Source organism: Giraffa tippelskirchi, chromosome 6 (assembly GCF_054371585.1).
Source record: "Giraffa tippelskirchi isolate mGirTip1 chromosome 6, T2T-mGirTip1v1.2.pri, whole genome shotgun sequence".
NCBI lineage: Eukaryota > Metazoa > Chordata > Mammalia > Artiodactyla > Giraffidae > Giraffa > Giraffa tippelskirchi.
This window is the reverse complement of record NC_137280.1, coordinates 136,956,627-136,977,443: the sequence shown is the minus strand read 5'-3', so window position 1 is coordinate 136,977,443 and position 20,817 is coordinate 136,956,627. Positions and strand designations below refer to the sequence as shown.

Below are 20,817 nucleotides of genomic sequence, written 5' to 3'. Positions count from 1 at the left end.
CATTTCCTTCCAAGGGGGATGGGAAGTCCAATCTCATAATCTAATCCAGGAATAACGTAGAATGTTAGTGAACAGACTAGTGATGGCCATATTGCCCAAAGTCACCCAATGATGCCTTGGTCCATCCAATTCCTAAATGTGTGCTCTTAGAAACAGCAACCCCTGCCTCTTAGCTAGGGATCAGATAATCCCCACTAAGCTAATAATTGACCTATAAGAACCAAATATTTGTTTGATTTCTAATGGTGAAATTTCAGACCTTGCTTGAGGTAGAGATGAAAGATTTAAGCTAAGGGCCTTGAGGGGCTCTTCAGATTACGTAGTATAGGACTCTATTCTGTGGCCCATGAGATCTGCCCCTGCTTTTTTTTTTTTTTTTTGAGCTCTCCTTTTTAAATCTGTACCAATTCCTGATGGAGATGAGTCAGACTCAGGATTGTAAACAGACAGGCAGGTGAAGAAGTGACAAGAGCGTTAGACACCTACGCAAGAAGTAGGTCTTGTCCACAGCTTTGCCATGGGTAACCCATAAGCTGTATGAACATGGACACATGCATTCCCCTTTCTGAGTCTCAATTTTCCCTTCTGAAAGATGGAGCTGTTTTAGATGGAACTGCTTTTCAAGTTGCAATGTGTTAATGAATGCCTTGGATAGTTTTTTAAAATCCAGATTCTGAATCAGTAGATCTGGTGTGAGGGCTGGGAGTCTTCATTTCAACAAACTTCTGGATGATACTGAAACTAGACCCTTGGATTGTCCTTTTAGGGCCAAGACGTAGTTTCTAAGGCCAGTTCCTAGAAGTCAGCACACATTATTTGCTTCCTCTATGTGCCGGGCACTCTGCTAGGGGCTGTTGACACTGAGATAAAGAAGGCACAGGTTCTACCAACTAGAAATACATTCCAGTGAGGACGCAAGACAAGTAGAGCATTTCAAAATAGTATGAGAAATAACAAAACTGATGTTTGTACAGGGAAAAGAGATGCCACAGAACCAGGGAGGGGTGACTGAATTGAGGGTGGGAGGGTGAGGGTATAGATGTCAGAAAGTCACAGATCCTGTGGATGAGTGCTGAAAACTGTCAAATGTACATATAAAGGGAATCTCTTTATCTCCGTGGACATTCAAGAATTCCTTTGTCCAAGGGAGGCACAGCTGTGGGGATTGGAGAGGAATTATTTTGATCAGTAATCTTGACTACTTCATCTCTCTCCGTGATTGCTTTCTCTGTGCCTTCCCATACACAGCTGTCTGTGGGCACCACGCTGATGAAAGATTTACTCCCCTGGCGGAAAGCTGGGGTCTGTTTGGAAGCTCTGGCAAACAGGAAGCTGCTGAGTTTGCGGCAGAGGCAGCACCTTCGCCCCCACTCAGCTCCCAACAGGCCACAAGCAGTGAGTCAGGGAAGGAAAAGCAGGTGGGTGGAGGAAGGATGCAATCTACATCTGTACCAGGCAGGGATTAGGTTTCTGAAAAGAACACCTGAACACACAGACAGCCACCCAGAAGGAGACAGGAAGTGTTCCCATCCCTGAATAGCAAGGGGCTAAGCAGAAAGCAGCTTGACTCAAGGACTATGGAGAAGGAGAGAGGGCAGGGGAAGGAGGGAACATCCAGGGGTTCAGTCTTCCTCTGGCTGAGCATAGGTTTATATTGAAATGCTTAATGTGATGCCAAAAGGTGGTCACACTAAAAAGGGGCCTAAGGTATCAGTTGGGAGAAGTGGCTTCTGGCACCAGCTCATAGCGTGACCTTGGGGAGGTCAATCTCTTTCTGAGACTCAGTTTTCCCAGCTATGTGGTGGGAGTGTTGGGCACAGTTTCTTGGGTGACTTCTCGCTTGAAGAGTCTCTGATTAAATATTTCATGTCAAAGTTCAGTTACCCTGTCCCATCGATATCTAATAGAGATCACCCCTTGAATCCTCAGCACCTCCACGTGCCACTTCTCCTGTACAACTAGATTTGTGGTTGAATTCGGTAACCTCAGAATCTGTATGTTTGTTCCCACTGCTCAGATAACTATCCAGATAAATATGTCTTTATTCAGGCTTGAGCCTGAACTTTATATATATATATGTATGTATGTATATATATTTGGCTGTGCCAGGTCTTAGTTGCAGCTTGTGGGATCTAATTCTCTGACCAGGAGTTCAACCCGAGCCCCCTGCATTGGTAGTGCAGAGTCTTAGCCACTGGACCACCAGGGAAGTCCCGTGAAACTGCATTGCTTTCAGAGAGGGCACTTTGCATTGAAAACCACCATCATCCATGCTGGGTCTATTGTAGCAGTTTCCTGGACACTCTGGAGCCACTCTTGTAACCCCAATACTTCCTTATCCAGGTGCAGTCAAGAGATCTTCTGTCATGTAAATAAGATGGCATCACTCCCTGCTTACATTGGCCTCCTTATGTGTACAGTAAAATACAAACTCCCATGTGGCCTACAAAATCCTCTCCCTTCTGACCCCCATTAGCCTCTGAAGTCCCAATGTTGTATCCACGCATTCTGGGAAACAAACTCACTCAGAAGGACAATGCAGATGGTACAGTGCAGTTTATTACACTGGCGGGCCCAAGGCAGAGTCTCCTCTTAGCCAAGGACCCCGACCAGTTTTTGTGAAAACCTTATATACCCTAAGTGTTCATGCACAAACTCACCTCCCCAAATCCCTGACAATAAAAGTTAACCCGTGATTCATATGCCTTAAGCCTAGGTAGTTAACAATGGACAATTATCAATAGGCCTGAGGTTATACCCCAATAAGCATAATAGAATGTCTGATTCTATTCGGTCACACAGACAATTAGGGTATTCTTTTAGCGATGGAAAGCCCTGGGGCTCTTCCTTCTGGGGGCCTGGTTTTCCAGTTGGTATGTCGTTTCCATAGATACTGGGCATATAGCTCAAAGTCCACAGTCCAGCCCAAGATGGAGTCTTGCTTTCAAGATAGAGCCTGTTCTGTTTCCTCCTTCACCAATACCCTTCACCAGTACTCATCCCAAGTCTACTGTGTCCTACCCATCCACATCTATCTTCTGTTCCTTGAAAACTCCAAGCTTGGTCCTACCCCAGGGCCTTTGATCTTGCTGTTACTGTTGCCTGAAATGTCCTCTCTCCAGGCCTGTGCACGTGAGGCTCATTCTCGTCCAGTTCTCAGTGCAAACAATGCCTCATCACTGAGACCACCCTTGACCACAGCAGCCCAAGCACTCCCCCTGCAATGTCACCCTCTGGCCCTTAACTTTGGTTTGTTGTCCTTACAGCATTAATCATGACCTGATATTACACTACTTACCCTTTGCTTCCTGTGTGCTTTCAGCCCCCCTAACATACAAGAGCTGTGAGACCAGGAACTTTGTTGTCTTGCCTCTAGAGTAGTGCATGTACCTCTAAAGTTGGTGCTCAGGGAATATGAGTTGGATAAATGGATGGAAAATGGAAGAAAGTGTGGGACAAAAGGCAACAAAGGGTAAAGGAGATATAGGTGAGAGAAAGTCACATTACTGACAAGGCATAGTCCTGAATGTTTTTCTTTATCAATCTTATGATATAACTTAATCTTTACACCACATGGAAATGGAGAAGCACTCTGTTTGAATCCAGTCCTTGGTGGCTTCAAAACCTAGAGAGGTTAGTTAAGCAAGCTGTTGGACAGGCCTGAGCCCTAACAGGTGGAATGTGATGCCACCTAAGTAAAGAGTCCATTTCAGCCAGAGAAGAAAGGATGCAGTTTCAAAGAGATAGAAATGGCTTCCAGCTCCACAGTGCCTCCTGGACTCCCTGGATGGGGTCTTAACCACACTCCATCAGAGCATCAGAGCCTGAGGGGCTAGCTTAAGAATTTGATCCTTAATTTTAAAGCAAATCCATCTGAGGGGAGTAAGGCCTGTAGCTCTTTTATTTTTTGACTAACGTTAGCATGAGCAGGTTTAAGTGTGTGTTGAGAAATGGGAGGTGAGGACAGAGGAGCAGACTCTGAAAGACAGCATGAAGAGGGATTCTCAAGCCTGGCTGTACATTACAGTCACTGGGAAGATTTTAAAGATATTCATGCCCAAGCTCATTCCAAGTTGCTCTGGAGGTAGGCCCAGGCTAAGATACTTTCTGAAATCTCCCTAGATGAATTATATAATGCATACAGAGTTGGGATGCCTTAAGAGAGGGATTCAGGAAGACACAGCTTGTTCCAAGACATCCCCTTCATCATCTGGGGATTTTGCAGTGAGATTGCCAGGCAATCAACAATCCCTGAAAGCCAACCACATCTAAGATCTGGGGATAGAAGCTTTGGGGAAGATGGCAGGAAATTTTCTCAAACAGGCCTCTTACCCCAGGACCTTGCAAAACAAACAAATATGGATTGTATACATTAACTGCCATATAAATTAAGAGCAGGGTTTCTCAACCTTGTCACCACAGAGAGTTATTTGTAGTGGGGGTTGCCCTGGGCATCACAAGATGTTTAGCAGCATCCCTAGCCTCTACCCACTAGATGCCAACAGTGCCTGTTCCCAGTTTATAACAACCAAAAATGTTTCCAGACATTGCTATCTGTCCCTTGGGGAGTAAAATCGCCCCTGCTTGAAAACATTTGTAGTTTACAGAGATCAAAGCTTCTATAGTGAGGTGTCAATGTAATGAAATCTTCATTTCGTTAGGGAAGATGTCAATGAATAAAAAACTGAGGATAAGAATACATTAAATTCTTAAAATGTATGCATGATGAAATTTTGGAGATGATAGTTGGCAATTTTTCTTTTACTTGAAGGATACAGTTAAGTAGCCTTTTGCAGATGATTTGAAATGATGGAAATGGTAGCAGAGGTGGAGGCAGAGAAGTGTGGCTGACACCAATAAGGCAAACACCAAAGAAACAACTGTTTTGAAGCTTTTAAAGGTCCTAGGAGATCTTTGAAGCTTTATTATCTGGGGAGAGGAGCAGATTCATGTTTCAAGAGCAGAATATAGGTGGCCCTCTTCCAAAGATAGGGTTGATTGTACTCCTTGGGATTCTGACAGGGGACTTACGATTTTTGTGGGCTTCTGAGGCAGAAACCCTAATCTCTCAATGCAGTGCCCTTGAGGTGGTACCACTTTCCAATGGGGAAATACGTGAAATGCATGCTTAGCAGGGTTGGGAACTTATCCCCTTGACCTTGGCAGCTGGAATTTGTTTGCAAAATTGGGGAGATTGATAGCTCAATCACAGTTCAATTTGCCTTCATTTTAAATTACTGTTGAACTGCCAGCCAACGTGTCGTATAAGGAAAGTGCACCAAAGGTACAAGGGAACACAAGCAGCCTCCAGGGTCATTTTAGTCTTCAGGGAGTGAGGGACCCTCCAGGTTGGAGAAGTAAAGGAACTGTGGACTCCATGACTCTTGCCACAGGTGTACTTTAAAGGGTCATTGACCTTCAGTCACATACTTTCATGTCAACTGGCTTGAGTAGGACCCCCAAAGTGGCTGTACCCTAAGCAGGTGGGAAACCCTAGTGGGTGACTGCAACAGTGGAGACGTGATGACAGCATTACTAAAGCACTGAGGACTACAAAGCCTTTGCTCCTGTTTTTCTGGAATACACGAGGCCCAGGGAGCTATATCACTCAGGGGAGTGGTAGAGCAACAGGGAGGATGATGAATATTAAAGCCACTGCTGACTCGGGGCCGGGTTGTTTTGATTCTAAGAAAATAAAGCCATGTGTTATCTCTTATACTTGAGTAGTATTGAGTAATTCATTCTTGTTATATTAATGAGTCTACTTTTGAATTTTATGTTAATGAACTAAACACAATTGTATGAAAGGATTTAGCTACAGGGATGTTCATTACCCCACTTTCTGTTAGAGTGAAAAATTGACAAATATGTAGATGTTTATCTCTTTAATACCAGTTAAATACATTTTAGTTCATTTATACAAAGTGGTATGCAAACTATAAATATGGTATTGTGGAAATCCCTTTAATTAGTAGGGGGAATTGAGTATCTTTTAAATACAAAATAGGTTACAAACACCACACATTTTTGAAAAATGAAATGGAACCAGCTTAGGTACACATATATCTAAAGAGTCTGGAACATATATATTAAAGGCTAATAGGAATTTCTCACTGGTGGAATAATATATTATTTAATTTTTATCTATGTGTTTGTATTTATTCTGATTTCTTTACAGTAAGTGTGTGTTGCGTGTGAAACAAGAAAATACATTTGAAAAGATAAGGGAGTAAGTACTGGAGGAAAAAGAACAAATCTCACCCGACAGTACTTGGCAGTATTGGAGAAACATGGGTTGGAAATGGATTTCATTCTTCTTTGGAGAATACCCCTTCTCTTACCTTTGTTCCCTTGATAAACAGTCTTGGTGGTGGATTGACAATGGATTTTTTCACTTTGTCTAAAACTCTGTCTTCTTTCAACTCCTGGAACTTCCCACTGAGGCTACTCTGTACTGACTGAGGGGGAGCATTTTCACTAGAAGGTTGCCTCTGTTTCTCAAGGAGGAATAAGAGCAAGAGGTACAACTCTTCCTCCCCTCCCCCAATGCAATTCCTGTCTGCTTTGTTCTTTTCCTCTTTAAACTCCCAGAGCATTTATTTTTATGCTGTACGACTTAGATGGATTGCAGGGCATTTTACATTGTTTTCTAATGATGTATGAGTCTTTTCCTCAAATCCTGGATTAAACCTCAAATCCAGGATCCATCTTTTACATGAGTTTTAGGTTGTTATTCTCTTTCTTACTATCATTACCATCATTAACACAATTGTTGGGTGGCTGAGGGAGAATTTCTCAGAGAGAGAGAGTTTGAGTTTTGCTAAGATTTGACTTTTATGGTATGTCAGTCAAACTACAGTCCATAAACCCAAGGGCAAATGGAAAATATTACTCAATATTTACAACAGTAAAATAGTAATACTGTCTTTGTGAACCCTGTATAAGTATTTTACTCTTCCAAATCATGTCCACTTATATTCATCAATCCTCAGAATATCGGTAAAGTGAGTAGGGTAAATGAGTAGGAACTTTCTCCATTTTTACAGATGAGAGAATTAAAATACAGAGAAATTAAATGACCATCTAAAATGATTTACAGTGGAGTAGTTGCAGATCTGAGACTAGAATATTGGTTTCTTGATTTCATAACTGAAACTGGTTTTATATCAGCACAAAACCACAACTCTTGGCTGAACTTTAATATGTGCTTATTTGTTTTTGGATTTTCAAGTCATATAAACAGTAAGTAGTTCTCTCTTCTAACATTTGTAAACTGTAGATCTTTTGTAATGAAGACCAGAGAACTTAAAGATGGAACAAATGTTGGAATTTAATTCTGAACCAAGGAAGAATATACACAAGGGGCATTAGTTCAGTGTAATAAATGTTGACAGTGTTTTTAACATCCATGGAAGCAACCCAATATTCCACCAAGGGTGGGGCAGTCTTGGAGGATGGACCAAGGGAATGAACTCTAGACATGAGACTGACTACGATCTTCTCCCTTCCCAAACCATCCTTTCCACCAACTCTTTGGCAGAACTGGGTCCACAGAGCAGACCTTGAGGCTAGCTGCAAGGGCAAAATGGACCACTGTGCAGCTGGAGAAGGCCATCTTGCACACCACGAGGAGACCCATTTAACCAGGTTGCCTAGGTATGCAGTAGAAAATGGGGCCTAGCCAGTTTCCTGACTTTAAATGGTAGAGATCATGCCCATTTGTAAAACTTTGCCCAAGGGACAATGTTGGGATGCCAAGGTCTGGGAGCATAATTCCTACCTTCTTCCTTGGCCAGAGTAGGAGGGGTAGATGTTCATTCCAGTCTTCTTTGTTTCAGGAAAAAACAAGAGTAATACAGAAGTCAATAGAGGTTATCTGTTGATTACTCTCTGAGTGAAACCCAACTTCTTACTCTGACCTACGACTGTGCTGTATTGACTCTCTGTTCTTTCTTTGGCTTCATTTCTTATTCTTCTTGCTTGCTTCTCCCCCATCCATCCCTAACCCATTTCCTTTGCTCTGGTTGCACTGGCCTTCAGGCTGTTTTCCAACCATGCCTAACATATTCCTGTCTCAGGACTTTTGCAGTGGCTATTGCCTTTATTTAGAGCAGTCCTCACCCAAATATCCAGATGATTCAGCCTTTTACCTTCTTCAGATTGTCATACCAATATCATCCCCTCATTGAGAACTTCTATATCTACTGACTATAGTACCCCACATACCCTTGCTATATCTTACTTCATAGCATTCATCACCATCTAACATACCGTGGTTTTAGTTTACTCTGCTCTGATCATTGCCTTCTCCCCTCACTAACAGACCCTTTGTGAGAGCAGACCCTTTCATCTGTCTTGGCCATTGCTGTATTCACATGGCCTCTGCGGCAGGCATAGACTCTTCAATATGTATTGTTGAATGAATGCTGGTGCTGCTGCTAAGTCGCTTCAGTCGTGTCCGACTCTGTGCAACCCCATAGACAGCAGCCCACCAGGCTCCCCCGTCCGTGGGATTCTCCAGGCAAGAACACTGGAGTGGGTTGCCATTTCCTTCTCCAATGCATGAAAGTGAAAGTGAAGTCGCTCAGTCATGTCTGACTCTTCGCGACCCCACGGACTGCAGCCTACCAGGCTCCTCCGTCCATGGGATTTTACAGGCAAGAGTACTGGAGTGGGGTGCCATTGCCTTCTCCAGTTGAATGAATGAGTGAACAAATAACCTTATTGACATGATATATGGGCAGACAGAGGCCCAGAGAAATGAAATGACTTTCCCAAGGTGATTGGAGAAGTGTCCTGGCAGAGAGAAGTTATCACCCGATGGAGCCCAGGTCTTCTGACTCCCACTTCAGTTCACATCTTACTACATGAGTATGTATTTCCAAATAGGGTGTCCTGATGTTATTCAATGGCTATGCACTTAAAGATTACAGAGTGGTATTTTACTTTCACAGATTAGCATAGAGACAAAGGGGGAAAATTCAGTTCTCCGGGGAGAATGGGCAGCCCCTGCTGGTTGGACTTTTAGAATTGAGATTTTCCATTCTTCTCCTCCCCAAGAACTGCTTTTGAACCAGGGAACTGTAACTTTGCAAGACAATAAAATTGAAAACACCAGAAATATCTCATCTGGTGGAGAACTTCAATAGCTATTTCAGGAACAGAGTACAAACTCACAAACTAGGGTAGAGATTGCCCACCCTTATGGTTTGTGTTGGACTTCATGGTATTCCTTTTTTCCTACAGCCCTCTATAACATTCAGGAGTCATCAATTTACAGGAGCCTAGCCCTTTAGAACTGCAAGGCCCCAGGGAGGCTGTAGGGCTGTATAGTGAGTTACCCTTTAAGAAGCCGAAAGTTAAAGATGTACTGTTCTCTTAGAACTCAGTACCTTTATCTATACATGATGGGTTAGTACAGAAATTAGAAAAGACTTCACTAGGGGATGGAATATTTCTCAAGACCGAACACGATCTCATGACTTTTTTGGTCTGTGACATCCAGAGGTTTTTCCATCTGAGGTTCAGTTTCCTCTCAATATCATAGCACCAGATAAAGTCATACGTGTCTTTTTCTTGCACAAACCAGTCTGATAGCTTCCCACGGACACACGTGTCTCCTGTCACACCTGCTCACCTTTCATTTCCTGCTCTTTTTTTTTTTTCCTTTTCTATGCGTGGTGCCCTTCTTTTATGCATGGTGGCACTGGCCTTTTTCTATGCATGGTGGCACTGGCTGTGTTCCCTCACATGTAGAGACTTCCCCACAGGACACCTCATGATGCTCTTGCCGTGTAACTGGTTCCCAGCTTTCAAATCTACACTGAGATGTGCTGCCTTCTCCAGGGAGCATCTCCTCCTCTGGCCCTCCAACTGGGTGTTTAAGCACCGTTATAAGAGCTCTCATAGAACCCTGCTCTACTGTGCTGGATATCTTTGGTTTGCCCCACTTCTGATCCACATTGACCCTTCCCCCTCCTCCTGTGTGTCAGAGAAGGCTGATCTTCAGGCTATACTGCAACAGGATCTTTGCCCTGCAGCTTCTGGTTCAATTTTACTAGGCAGGAGATGAGTGGTGAGGGAGGAAAAGGGTGGGCTGCTATGGGTTGTTCCTGTCTCTCCCCAGGCTATAGCTTCTATCAAGCAGCTGCCTCTACACAGCTCTCTCCTTGGTAATCACCCTTTCCACTGGCTTTTCAGACTCAGACATCATAAGAGCTCCCAGCTCTTCTTCAGTTGTCCTGTCATTAAGTTGTGTCCAACTCCTTGTGACCCAATGGACTGCAGCACACCAGGCTTCCCTGTCCTTCACTGTCTCCCAGAGTTTGCTCAAACTCATGTCCCTTGAGTCAGTGATGTCATCCAATCATCTCATCCTCTGTTGCCCCCTTCTCCTGCCCTCAATCTTTCCCAACATCAGGGTCTTTTCCAGTGAGTCAGCTCTTCGCATCAGGTGGCCAAAGTTACTGGAGATACAGCTTCAGCATGAATATTTAGCTTCCAGTGAATGTTCAGGGTTGATTTCTTTTAGGATTGACTGGTTTGATCTCCTTGCTGTCCAAAGGACTTTAAAGAGTCTTCTCCAACACCACAATTCGAAAGCATCAACTCTCCAGCGCTCAGCCTCCTTTATGGTCCAACTCTCATATCTGTACTTGGCTACTGGAAAAACCGTAGCTTTGATTATATGGACTGAACTTTTGTTGGCAGAGTGATCTCTCTGCTTTTTCATATGCTGTATAACTTCAGGGCACTGCACTACTCCTTGTGGGTTTCTTCTACTCATACCTTAAGGAAACAGTCTCTCTATTACCGAAAATACATACACCATTTGTTTCTGTCAGACTAGACTGATGCATTTGTAAATTACATTTGTTAATTCCCTAGTTTTCTATCTTGTGTCTATTCCCTCCCATTTTATCCATCCTCCCTCCAAGTAGAGAGTAGATCCCATTGGAGAAAGGAGCTTCCTTGTTCCCATTTGTGTTTAAGACACTTCTGGAATTATGCTTGCACACTGTCAATACTAGATTTTTTGGAATAAATTTAAAGCAAAATATAATGGATTGATTTATGTGTTTTTATTTGCCCATAAATGAAAATCTTGGAGTTTGAGTTTGGTTTCATTTGCAAGATATAATAAGATGATCTTATAATAAAAGTCAAAAATTTAAGTGAATGGCAAGGAGAACTGTGGGTAGGAAGGGGTTTTTATTGTTGTTTAAAGGCCAATCAAACTGGGGAGGAATTGAGGAAAAGATTCATATGACATGGACCTTGGGAAGTAGGCATAGACTATTAGTTAAAGAAAAGTGGTGAGAAAAGTCATGGGTGTAAATATCTGACATAGAGTTCAGACATCTGAGGTTTGTCTTGATTTAACCCTTCCTTTCAGTGGCATTTATGAAAGACTTCATTGTCAAATGCATTATCACAGCCTATAGCTTTTTCCCCACAATAAAATGTCTTTAGGAAAGTTGAATAAATATTTTTCTAAAGTGATGTACTTAGTTTGCTAATAGAACGTGGGTTTCAGTCTTTGGAGAACCAAGGACAGTTTTATCTTCTTTCTTCATTAGATCTTTTGTAAATTGACTTTTTTTTTTTACAACAACCACATTCTATAAAGTGAACTAATCAAAAAGCATCTTCTAGGTAGATAGAAAATTATCAGGCATTATTTAATTCCAACTATTGTACTTGAAATTTGCTAAGCCATTCGTCAATGGAAGTTTAAGAAACATAAACACAAACACACACATACACACACATATATATATACATATACATATATACACATGTCACTCAGTCATGTCTGACTCTTTGCAACCCCATGGACTGTAGCCTGCCAGGCTCCTCTGTCCATGGAATTATCCAGGCAAGAATATTGGAGTGGGTTACCATTTCTTCCTCCAGAGGATATGTATATGTATGTGTGTGTATATATATATATGTGTGTGTGTGTGTGTGTGTGTGTATACACACATATATATCAAATAAAACATTATGATTTAGGGAAGCTATCCAAAAAAGAAAAAACAAAACAAAAAGCATCTAGGTGCTTAATCCTCTAATGACTATAAGCAAGTAATGTAATGTAATTATTTAAACTATTTTGAGGTTAAATAATTGAACTACATAATTTTTGAACTAGAAAGTAAATAGAATATTGTGATAAAACACAATAAATCATCAGGTAGTTTTATAAATGACTGTTCATTCATTTACCTATTCATTTATTTTATAAATAATTACTGAGCATGTATTTTGAACCAAAGTGCCTGACTTTGTGAATTCAGAATTGATTCCTGCCCCATGGACTGTCCAATATGATGTAAGTATCTCACTTTAGGTCCATGAATCACCTGTTGAATCTTTGTAGAGACTCTTGGAAATGTATTTTCCAACAGCTTCCCAGGAGATATATAATAACCACTAATTGACCTCTGCAAAATTCTGGCAATCCATGGACTGAAAGCTGGCTTGGAGTGGGGGGAGAAATATCTGCTATCTACCAAGGGTGCTGGATAAAATGCAGGAAGTTATTTAAATACACAGCTGACCTTGTTAGACCTTGTGGACATTATCAGTTCAGTTCGATCACTCAGTTGTGTCTTACTCTTTGCAGTCCCATGGACTGCAGCACGCCAGGCCTCCCTGTCCATCTTCAACTCCCGGAGTATACCCAAACCCATGTCCATTGAGTCGGTGATGCCATCCAACCATCTCATCCTCTGTCATTCCCTTCTCCTCTTGCCCTCAATATTTCCCAGCATCAGGGTCTTTTCACATGAGTCATTCCTTCGCATCAGGTGGCCAAAGTATTGGACTTTCAGCTTCAGCATCAGTCCTTCCAATGAACATTCAGGACTGATTTCCTTTAGGATGGAATGGTTAGATCTCCTTGCAGTTTAAGGGACTCTCAAGAGTCTTCTCCAACACCACAGTTCAAAAGCATCAATTCCTCGGTGCTCAACTTTCTTTAAAATCCAACTCTCACATCCATACATGACTACTGGAAAGACCATAGCCTTGACTAGATGGACTTTTGTTGGCAAAGGAATGTCTCTGCTTTTTAATATGCTGTCTAGGTTGGTCATAACTTTCCTTCCAAGGCATAAGTGCCTTTTTATTTCATGGCTACAGTCACCATCTGCAGTGATTTTGGAGCCCTAAAAAAATAAAGTCTGCCACTATTTCCACTGTTTCTCCATCTATTTGCCAGAAGTGATGGGACCGGATACCATGATCTTTGTTTTCTGAATGTTGAGCTTTAAGCCAACTTTTTCACTCTCCTCTTTCACCTTCATCAAGAGGCTCTTTAGTTCTTCTTCACTTTCTGTCATAAGGGTGGTGTCATATGCATATCTGAGGTTATCTGACATTTCTCCGGGCAATATTGATTCCAGCTTGTGCTTCCTCCAACCCAGTGTTTCTCATGATGTACTCTGCATATAAGTTAAATAAGCAGGGTGACAATATACTGCCTTGACGTACTCCTTTTTCTATTTGGAACCAGTATGTTGCTCCATGTCCAGTTCTGACTGTTGCTTCCTGACCTGCATACAGATTTCTCAAGAGGCAGGTCAGATGGTCTGGTATTCCCATCTCTTTCAGAATTTTCCTTAGTTTATTGTGATCGACACAGTCAAAGGCTTTGGCATAGTCAATGAGCAGAAGTAGATGTTTTTCTGCAACTCTCTTTTTCAATGATCCATCGGATGTTGGCAATTTGATCTCTGTTTCCTCTGCCTTTTCTAAAACCAGCTTGAACATCTGGAAGTTCACGGTTCACGTATTGCTGAAGCCTGGCTTGGAGAATTGTGAGCATTACTTTACTAGCGTGTGAGATGAGTGCAACTGTGTGGTAGTTTGAGCATTCTTTGGCATTGCCTTTCTTAGGGATTGGAATGAATACTGACCTTTTCCAGTCCTGTGGCCACTGCTGAGTTTTCCAGATTTGCTGGCATATTGAGTGCAGCACTTTCACAGCATCATCTTTGAGGATTTGAAATAGCTCAACTGGAATTCCATCATCTCCACCAGCTTTGTTCGTAGTGATGCTTCCTAAGGCCCACTTGACTTCTCATTCCAGGATGTCTGGCTCTAGGTGAGTGATCATACCATCATGATTATCTGGATCATGAAGATCTTTTTTGTACAGTTCTTCTGTGTATTCTTTCCACCTCTTCTTAATATCTTCTGCTTCTGTTAGGTCCATACCATTTCTGACCTTTATCGAGCCCATCTTTGCATGAAATATTCCCTCGGTATCTCTAATTTTCTTGAAGAGATCTCTTGTCTTTCCCATTCTATTGCTTTCCTCTATTTCTTTGCACTGATTGCTGAGGAAGGCTTTCTTTTCTCTCCTTGCTATTCTTTGGAACTCTGCATTCAAATGGGTATAGCTTTCCTTTTCTCCTTTGCTTTTGGCTTCTCTTCTTCTCACAACTATTTGTAAGGCCTCCTCAGACAGCCATTTTGCTTTTTTGCATTTCTTTTTCTTGAGGATGGTCTTGATCACTGTCTCCTGTACAGTGTCACAAACCTCCATCCATAGTTCATCAGGCACACTATCTATCAGACCTAGTCCCTTAAATCTATTTCTCACTTCTCCTATATAATCGTTAGGGATTTTATTTAGGTCATACCTGAATGGTCTAGTGGTTTTCCCTACTTTCTTCAATTTAAGTCTGAATTTGGCAACTCCTGGTCTTATTTTTGCTGGCTGTATAGAGCTTTTCCATCTTTGGATGCAAAGCATATAATCAATCTGATTTCGGTGTTGACCATCTGGTGATGCCCATGTGTAGAGTGCTCTCTTGTGTCGTTGGAAGAGGGTGTTTGCTATGATCATTGTGTTCTCTTGGCAGAACTCTATTAGCCTTTGCCCTGCTTCATTGGGTACCCTAAGGCCAATTTTGCCTGTCACTCCAGGTGTTTCTTGACTTCCTACTTTTGCATTCCAGTCCCCTATAATGAAAAGGACATCTTTTTTGGGTGTTAATTCTAGAAGGTCTTGTAGGTTTTCATAGAACCATTCAACTTCTGCTTCTTCAGCATTATTGGCCGGGGCATAAGCTTGGATTACTGTGATATTGAATGGTTTGCCTTGGAAACGAACAGAGATATTTCTGTCATTCTTGAGACTGCATCCAAGTACTGCAGTTTGGATTCTTCTGTTGACTATGAGGGCTATCCCATTTCTTCTAAGGGATTCTTGCCCACAATAGTAGATATTATGTTCATCTGAATTAAGTTCACACATTCCAGTCTATTTTATTTCACTGATTCCTAAAATGTTGACGTTCACTCTTGCCACCTCCTGTTTGATCACTTCCAATTTGCCTTGATTCATGGACCTAACATTCCTGGTTCCTGTGCAGTATTGCTCCTTACAGCATTGGACCTTGCTTCCATCACCAGTCACCTCCACAACTGCGTATTGTTTTTGCTTTGGCTCTGTCTTTTCGTTCTTTCTGGAGTTATTTCTCCACTGATCTCCAGTAGCATATTGGGCACCTACCGACCTGAGGAGTTCATCTTTCAGTGTCCTATCTTTTTGCCTTTTCATACTGTTCATGGGGTTCTCAATGCAGGAATACTGAAGTGGTTTGCTGCTCCCTTCTCCAGTTGACCACATTTTGTCAGAACTCTCCACCATGACCAGCCTTTCTTGGGTGGCCCTTCATGGCATGGCTCTTTCATTGAGTTAGACAAGGCTGTGGTCCATGTGATTAGATTGAGGACATTTTACAGGATGCAAAAACAAAGATCAATGGAATCCAGTCTAGTAAAGCAAAGAATTAAGCCTGAAAGAGTGGCTGCCTCAAGGGATACTAAGAACCTCAGCCTGGGGTTGCAGCAGTCACACAGAGAGCAGGAGGCCAAAGCCTTCATCTGCAGCTGTTGGATGTTTGTAGACGAGATTCCACTACAACCCTTGCCTGGTAGAGGCTCTCTGGGAAAGGTGACCCCACATTCTTGCTTACCCTGGACATTCCTGGTTTTCACCTGTTCTCTCTGTATTGCTATTAATAGTGCTTGCCTCCCTTTTATCAATACAGTGGATGACATTGTCCATCTACTGAAGGGCTCTTTAGTGGAAGAATGGGCAAGGAAAGAGCGAAAGCATCCAGCTTCAGACAGAGAGACTGGGAGATGTTGAAAAAGAGAAAATATCCATTTTGGCCTTGACTATGGTAAACGAGATTTGTGTGTTTAGTTGCTTAGTCATGTCCAACTCTTTTGTGAGCCCATGGACTGTAGCCCGCCAGGCTCCTCTGTCCATGGGATTATTCAGGCAAGAATACTGGAATGGGTTGCCATTTCCTCCTTTAGGACATCTCCCCAACCCAGGGATCAAACCTGTATCTCCTGTGTCTCCTGCATTGCAGATAGATTTTTCACTCACTGAGCCATCAGGGAACACTAATAAAATATGTATCTCCTGAAAATTAACAAGTAGACTGCATCCTTACTTAGCATGCAGGTCAAAAAGTTGTATATATGCATTGTACTTAAAACCTGAGACATTTTTAAAGAGGGACAATCACTCACAGTTTAACCAAATAAAAATAATGTTACACTGTCTTTTTTTACCCTCTCATCATTTTTTTAGATTAGTTTATTTCTTCTTCATTTTTATATTGTATAATATTTTACAAAGAAGCGTTATGTACTGAATTTTCACTTAACATGATGAAGAGTTTTATTTACATGTTGTAAACAATATTTAGGATGCCAGTTTTTATTCTACTGAGTAATTGCAATTCAAGGAAAACCGTTACATTGAACATTTAAACTGTTACCAATGTTTGCTGTTTGAACAAATATCATGATAGACATTTTGAGTATAAATCTTTCCTGACATTTAGAATCGATTCTCCATAGTGAAATTACTGGGTCAAAGAAAAAGGTCAGTGTTAAATTTCTAGATCCATGTTATCACCGATTGGTTTCCAAAAGGCTGAATCAATTTTCACTCTGTTTCATTTTGACAGGATTGGACAGTCAGTTATTGAAACATCTTCCTGCACAGGTTATGAATATCTATAGCTCTTTGGAAGTGAGCACTGTTCCTCCTCCACTGAAAGCCCTGCCCAGGAATTATCCATAAATAACTGGCAAGTTCAGGGCCATGAATCTGAGATGAGGAAAGGAGAAAGGAAAGAGACCACAGGAGCCACAGCCTGTCACTGTGAATCTTGGCAGTAGGAATTCCATAACTCAGCCAGCCAAGATACAAAAGAAATAGAAAGCTGTAAATAATTTCCAATTAGTACCATAATCTATGTCCTGGGATGCCTAGCATGCAGATTTCTGTTGGTAACGAGAGCTGGGATGCTCCTTCCACCTGTGGAAGAAAAGCCCTCATATCTTCTCTGGCAGAAGAGAGAGAATACCCATAGCACAGCCCAAGGGTCTTCCTTGAGTTCTAAAGTACACAGACCTATTCAATGACTAAATATATCCACTGTATTTGGGATAATCCTGAGACTTACAGGTATTTCTGAAGATGGATGATTCATAATAGAAATGGAAAGAACATGGCACGTGAGGAATAATGGATGGGGACTGAAGTTTTGCTTTTTCCAAAATAACCATATGACATTGGATGAAGGTGAGGAGGATGATAATGTGATAAAGATCTATTCAGTAGATAGTTATAACATTTCTGCAGTGCATCAGATAGCATTCCTGACTCTGGAGATGTGTTAGTGAATGAAGCAAAGACTGCCCTGGTAGAGCCGCCGGCTTACATACTCTCAGTATATGACAGGGAAGAAACATAAGTATGCTATGTAGTGGGTTAGAGGGTGATGTGATGGTTAGTTTTATACACTAACGTGGCTGGGCCACAGGGTCCAGGTATTTAGTCAAACATTATTCTGGATGTTCCTATGAGGCTTGTTTTTTCTTTTTTTTAAGATGAGGTGAACGTTAAAATGAGTGGACTTTGAGTAAAGCAGATTACCCTCCATAGTGTAGGTTGTCCATATCCAGTAAATTGAAGGCCTTAATAGAGCAAAGATTGACCTCCCTCAAAAGAAAAAGAACTATATTGGGTTGTTCAAAAAGTTTGTTTGGGTGTTTCCACACAATAATATGGAAAAACATGAATGAACATTTTGGCCAACCCGATATCAACAGAAGGTCTTTGACCTTAAACTGCAACATCAGTTCTTCCCTGGAACTCAGGCCTGCAGCCTACAGATTTTGGTGTTGACTGCCTGTATAATTTTCTGAGTCAATCCCTTCAATTAAAACTTTTCTCTCCTCTCTCCGTTTCTCTCTCTCTCTCTCTCTCCTCTCTCTCAGTATATCCTGTTGGTTCTGTTTTGCTGGACAGCCCTAATATAGGTGATAAACATTACGAGAAAAATAGAAAAATGAGAAGGGGGATTGAAAATCTGTTGATTTCCTCCTTGAATCTTCTTACCTCTTTCTCCTCCACTCTGATTCCAAAAATGTGGATTTAATACTGGGAATCGGTGCATGTGTTTCTTTTATAAGCAATGCAGTGGATCTTAATAGGCAGCCAAGATTTGGTTTATTCTTTCGAAATAATCTGTCTGGATTTGAATCCCCACGGTTTACTTACCCATGGAGATGATGATTATTGTCTCTTCAGGAGCAGAAAATGACTGTTTTTTTCCTTCTATCAACAGAGTTTATGGCCTCTTTGAGCTAACAGACACAATAGAAGTTTTGGAGTTTAGCCATGTTCCAAGTTTAATGATTATAAAAATCAGCTGGTATGATGGTGAAAATACATAATCTTAGGCACCAGTCCTAGAATTCTGATATAAATGGGCTTGGGCCCAGGCATCTGATTCGGTCATTGATGAAAAGACACATTCTCTGAGAAGCATGATCTCATTGAGATGTCTCAGCTAAGGCCAGAAAGGGGAAGTGATGGACTTAAGGTTACCAAGTGCGCCAGGAGTACAGGTCCAATCCTTTTTCCCTTTTCAGCTCTGCCCTCTTACCTCCGCCAGTGTCTTCCCTAGACTAGTGGCATCAGTATCCCCTGCAATCTTACAAGGAAAGCATATTCTTAGGCCTATTGAATCAGAAACTCGAGACCCTGAAATCTGTATTTTATAACTTCTCCAGGTGAGTCTGGTGCATGCTAATTTGAGAATCCCTGCTTTATCCCCCATTTCTTGGAGAGCTGCTACTTTCAGTATGTAACAGTCAAAAGGTAACCATGTGGCCCTTATTAGAGGTGTTAGGCGTCTCCATGGTGATGTGGCATGACCCAGCCCCCTTTAGCCAGGTGTTGTCCATCAGCATGACTGTGCTTCTACTTAAGTTGAAGCCGGGGTTCTGCTTTGTTCCAGTCTGCTCCTTGGACGTTGGAGCTTGCTTGTCTGTCCAGCTTCTCCCTCAGTGCCCACAACGTGCTTCCACCTTCAGTGTCAACAACAGGGTGAGTCACTTCTAATTATTAGATTTTACAGCAGCATTTCCTCAGGGAGGCAAGGACGTGGGTCATAATCTGGCCTAAGAATTTCAAAGCATCTGTAAATGGAGAATAAGGTACATTGTCTGTTAAGGACCCTGGGCTCAAAAGTCAGATGTCAAAATTTCCTCCTGTGCCACATTTTCTCCTGTCACTGGACAGGGACCAATTCAGTCCTTTTCTTCACTCTAGGAGGGAGAGGATGGGGAGGCTGAGTTGTGCTCATCTCACCCGAATAGTTGCTTAATGATAATGATAATGAGCTGTGTTTTTACGGTGCCTTTCATCCAAATAACTTTACAGGCTGATTTCCTTTTCACCACTGCTTAAAACATACTTCATAGAGTCCCAAGGGTGTACTCTCAGAGCCCCGTAACCTCTGCATTTGTTAAGTCTTCCCTGCTCCCTCTGCTTACAGTCTGCAAAGAAAGATGGGTAATGAGCAGCGGAGGTTCTCTAATTAAGCTTGCCGACTGACAGAAAGGAGATTTGATCTATTCTGACTCTCTGGTGTGTCACCAGGTCCAATTCATTGATGCGTTCTTCTGATTTTACGTCTTTGTCAGGGTTTCTCTGGGGAGGAATTACGTTAGAGGGTGAGGGAGGTGCGGTTGAACTACTAAAAAGCCAGTCTGGATGCTGCAGACCATTTGCAGGAGAGCGGTGCTCTGGGATTGTCTCCCCTCTGATGAGTCTATTGCCAGGAATTAGCTTCCCAGCATGTGGGGCCATGAGAGAAAGCCACGTTGAAGTGTATGGACCCTTGTGGAGAGTTAGCCAGTAGGGAGAGAGGGTATGACCACAAAATAAGCTGCTTCCAAGTCTGTAAACCTGAAGGTAGCATGTGATTGGGCCGTGATATGCATGGCTCTTTGTTGAGGCACAGGGAAGGGTATAATTGGGAGACCAGGTGAGATGAGGCGAGAAGACCTGTCCTAGATAGGGGGCGGGTCCTCTCTTGATGGCCATTGGAATAGCCTATCGAGCAAACAGGAGGGCAAAAGAGTCTATGAGATTGTAATTCCTTTTCAAAAAATCCTGGAAACATGAGTTGTTTCATCTGTAGATATACAGACAGAAATGTTTTTGTAACTCCATTGTGTTTATTCTTAACTCCTTATGTGCTCGAAAGTAAAAATAAGCCTCAGCAATTCCATTTAGACCTGTCACCGAACTAAACTTGAGTTTGCTCACCTGCGAGCAGTAAAGCCAATCTACTGACTCTGGGTTGTGGTGCAAGAAGTCCAGGACAGCTGGTACTCAAAAGACCCAAAATTCTCAAAAGTTTTCAGGGAAAATTTTTAAAGGTAGGGTGAAGGGGGGTGTGGGATCTGTAATCAGCTTGTAGA

The 20,817-nt window shown here is 42.1% G+C and overlaps 1 long non-coding RNA gene across 1 annotated transcript in view; it reads left to right on the top strand.

Annotated features, from left to right (window-relative positions):
• Positions 1-20,817, top strand: part of LOC145508731 (uncharacterized) — a 137,876-nt gene that overhangs the window by 25,622 nt on the left and 91,437 nt on the right. The gene's annotated exons all lie outside the window — the stretch shown is intronic.